Raw genomic sequence first — 5,000 nt, 5'->3', positions numbered from 1 at the left:
CGCGAAAAAATGAATGACAGTTTATCTATATTAATCTCATTTAAAGGAGAAAACGCGAGAGAGAAGTGAATCTCATGCATTTCGGAAAAAAAAAATGTGATATAAGGAACTGTTACCCTTCCTCTCTCTCATCCAACACCCCTCCCCCTCTTCACCCCTCTCCCCCCCACCCTTGTTACTTTCCACATATCCACATGTTACCCTTACCCCTTCCCCTCCCCCATTACCGTCCCCTTTCCACCGTCCTCTCCCCTACTACCCTCCACCCACCCCTCCCGCTCCACGTTTCCCCTCCACCCTCACTCATCCATCCATCCCTCCCCTCCACCCTTCCCCCCCTCCTCTCCACCTACCCAACCCTCTTCTCCGCTACCCCCCCCCCCCCCCTCAACCCATACACCCAACCTTCCCCTCCCTCCACCCTCCCCTCCCCCTTTCATCCGTCCCCTCCCACTCACCCCTCCCTCCTCTCCAGCTTCCCCACCACTTCCTCCCCCCCCTTCCTCCACCCTTCCACCCACCCACCCAACCCACCCCTCCCCCCTCTTCCGTCCCCTCCCGCTCTACCCCCCCCCACGCCCACCCTCTCTACCCCCCCCCCTTCCACCGCCTACCCCTTCTCTCCCTGTTACCCTTCCCTTTTTTTTTTTTTTTTTTTTTTGTCCCTAAGCTCTCTGGCAGGGTCCGAGGCGGAGGAACCTGGGCTGAAGTATTCACACCACTCACTGGGGGTTCCTCTCAGGGATGTATAATGACGAGGAGAGGATGAGGCGAAAAGCGAGATAAGGGCAATAATAATGATAATGTAAATAAGGATAGTCATGATGCAATATGATGATGCTAATGTAAATAATGATAATCATGATGAAATATGATAATGATAAAGTAAATAATGATAATCATGGTGCAGTATGATAATGTTTATGTAAATGATGATTATGATAATGTATTATGATAATGATAGGTGCAAATCATAATGATCATATTACAAATGATTAGGATAACTATATTGCAGATAATAAGGATAATCATATTGCAATGCGATAATGATTATGCAAATGATAATTTGATAATAATGGTAATGATGATGTAGTATGATAATGATTATCTTAATGCAAAAGATAAAGAGATTAACGAGATAATGATAATGCAAATGATGAGATAAATAAATTACCAAATATAATAGCGGGGAAAAATAGCGAATTATGAAATTAAACAGCGGAACACACTAACGAAATTGTAAAGAAAACAAATAGAAATAGCGAAACATTAGAATAACAATAAGAATAACGATAGTCAAAATTGAAAACGAAACAGAGGAAAGAAAGGGACGAATAAAGAAAAAAAAAGTTGAAATTGAACAAAACAAAACGTGCAATAGCGAAATAAAACAAAGAAGCAAAGAAACAATGAACTATGGAAAAAAATACTGAAATAACGAAATGCAGTGACAAAAATTACGATGTTATATAATGATAAAATAAAATTGAAAAAAAAAACGAAAGAACAAATAACATACCGAAAACAAGAAACAAGAAATAAAGACAGACAAACAAATAGATAGCATAGGTATATATTGATACCCTTATTTACTTCCGAATATACTTCCAGTAATAAATGACGGGGGGGTCATAAAGTGGAACATAACTCTACGGTAGAAGAAAGATACTTTCAAAATCACCAAAAGGAAAGACTATGGGGCCAAGCCTCTATGGGGCCATAGCTCTCAATCATGGCGCATGATATATATTCAGATATATCACCTCCTATATGGTGCGTTCTCTGATGGGCTGCAATAAAAGGGCAAACTCTATGTACCCGCATTCAGCGCAGGGGTTTCCGACTCTCTCTTTTTTTTCCATTTGCTTTGTTTTTCCTTTTTGTTTTTGCTTTGTTTTTGTTTTGTTTATGTTTTGTTTTTGTTTTGATGTGTATTTTGTTCCGTTTCTTTATTTTGTTCTTTCTCTGTTTTTGTCGATTTAGATTTTTTGTGTTTGCTGTTTTCTTGGTTTGTTTGTTTTGTATACCTTTTGTTTGTTTTTTGTTTATGCGTGTTAATAGACTTTTTTCTATGTTTTTCTTTGTTTCCTTCCTTTTTATTACTTTTCTTCCTACTTCCTACCTTCCTTCCTTTCTTCTCCTCTTTCTCTCTTCCTTTCTTTCTCCTCCTCTTTCTTTCTTTCTTTCTTTCCTCCCCTCTTTCTCTCTTTCTCCTTATCTTTCTCCCTTCCTTCTTTCCATCTTTCCTTCTTCTTTTCTTTCATTCTTCCTTCCACCTCCCTCCCTCCCTCCCTCTATCTCCCTATTAATGGAAAACCAACGCCACACATAATAGTCTTACTTAGGGCTATGTCTATGCGTTTGATGCCCATTTACATAAATTATATTACTGAATCAAACATGAAGTCAGCTTCAGTCAGCGACGTGTATGCAGTAAAAAGAAATGTCTTTTATTATCTTTATGGGCCTCGTAGGATATATTACATCCTTTAAAGTTAATGGTATTTAAAGTTAAAGTTTAAACGTATTTTATTGTTAGGAAAGAATGGTCCTGTAAGCTTACAAAATGTGTCGTTTTCTTTTCTTTCTTTTTTGTGTGTGTTTACCGTTGTTTTACCGTTGATTTACTCGGAGGTAAATTATTTTGTGTTGGAGGATGTTTGTCTTACTTCAAAAATGTTTTTTTTTATGTGTATGTGTGTGTTTGTGTGTGTGTGTTTTCATTAATCTCTTTTTCTATCTATTTATCTATATCACTGCTCATTTATCTATTTCTTTATTATGTATTTTCATTAATTCTTACTCATCTCTTCATTCATTCATATTAATTATGAAAATTGAATCTGAACACTAGAAACCAGTATTGAAAATAAGACCACATACGTGTACACCGCTGGCAGACTACAGGTTAAGAAGCTTTTTTTTTTTTTTTTCTTTACCAGAATAATCATAATAAAAAACGTTCTTACTTATCCGATTGTAGAGTCATTTCTTAGTAAAATGGTTAGCTTTTATATACTAAGCCGTTTTACTAGGAAGTTGAATAACCCTCTCACCTATTCGCATAATCTTTACCTGATAAAATAAACACGTTTTAATAAATAAACGTTTTAAAAAATAAACGTTTTAAAAAATAAACGTTTTAAACATCATGTTTTTTTTTTCTCTCTCACTAGGACACACGTATCTAACCACAGAATGTCTCCCTTATTCTTAGAGTATGCTAGGATACAGAAATATGATATAAGTCATACAGTTCTAGTTTATAACCACCACGGCTGCAACAAAATGTAATCAGCTTATATGGCTCCATATTCTACGAAACAATTACCATAAGCCCATAACTCTTGCAACAAATATTCTTTTTAACATTTCTAGTATCGTATCATGTAACGGTACTGTAGTCTACGTCTCAGATCGTGAATAAAGCTAAAGTTACTGTATTATGAACTGTAATTATGAATGCTCTCAACTATCGTCTTCTCTGGATGTAAATAAAAACTTTTTTTTTATGCATATTTTCTAGTTGTCAATAACTGACAGTGTCAAAAGGCTATGACGGTATTACTACTTATGACAATAGTGGTGATAATAGTAATGATGATAAAAATAATAATAATGATGAAAATAATGATGATAATGATAAAAGTGATAAGTGTGTGTGTGTGTGTGTGTGTGTGTGTGTGTGTGTGTATATATATATATATATATATATATATATATATATATATATATATATATTATATATAATATATATATATATATATATATATATATGTATGTATATATATATATATATATATATATATATATATATATATATATATAATTCCCTTTAAATACCTTTGTGGGAGGGAATAACATAATGGATTTTACATAGGTCAGGAAATGTGTTATTGACCGTTAACGTAATTTTGATAAATCACAACATGAAAAAAACAACTAGCAGTGAATATCTAACAAAGCGAAATGGAATGGAATTTTGTTTTTGCAAAATCTTTTATAGTATTGCACCCCACATGATCGTGCTAAAGGTGTTTCTGAAACTCTATAAATAGTACTCGAAATTCCTTCAATATTTACGTTCGTATCATTTTTCTGGATTGCTTGCGATTTATAGTGAGTATATCTATTAGCATTTACAAAAAGAAAGAGATTATTATTATTTTCATTATTATTATTGTTATTGCTGTTATTGTTACTCTGATTATCCTTCTTATTAATGTTATTATCATTACTATGATTATCTATTACTATTGGCATTATTACTATTAATAGTATAATAGTATTAATTATAATTATATAAAGTAATAATTTATCATTATTGTTGTTGTTTGTTATATCATCATTATCATTATTGTCATTGTATTGGCTATGTAATTGATAAACATGATTATAAAGATCATAGTAATAAAAGCATTGATATTACAAAATGATAATGATGTTGATAATCATAACAGCTAACATCATTATTATTATAATCATCTTTATTATTGCCATGATTTGTAGTAGTGTTGTCGTTTTTGTGTTACTGTTGCAATGTATTATTTTCATTATTATTATTATTATTATTATTATTATTTGCGTAATTATCATTGTTATTATCATTGTTATTAGATTTGCCATCATTATTTTTGTCATTATCATTACCATTACCAATTATCATTATCATTATCATTATTATTATTATTATCAATATCATGGTTATCGTTGTTATTGTTGTTGTTACTATTTTTTTTTTAACATTGTTATTATCATTATAACTATTATTATAAAGAAAAACAATACTGATAAATTTCAATTTGTATTTCCTTATTACGGACCTCAAGACATATGCTTCAATTGTTCAATCATAATTTTTAAACATATTAGCATATTATCATATTATATTAAACTTATCATATGTCTTTAATGCTTATTATCCTTTATATAATCTGCTTAGTGGTCATGAAAATCCAATATCTCTCATGATATTATCAATCAAAATGACGTGTGAAAAG

The sequence above is a fragment of the Penaeus japonicus genome, unplaced genomic scaffold, assembly GCF_977035675.1.
Source record: "Penaeus japonicus unplaced genomic scaffold, GWHDUDI00000001_assembly GWHDUDI00000031, whole genome shotgun sequence".
NCBI lineage: Eukaryota > Metazoa > Arthropoda > Malacostraca > Decapoda > Penaeidae > Penaeus > Penaeus japonicus.
The sequence above is the reverse complement of the archived record's forward strand: the minus strand, read 5'-3'. Positions refer to the sequence as shown.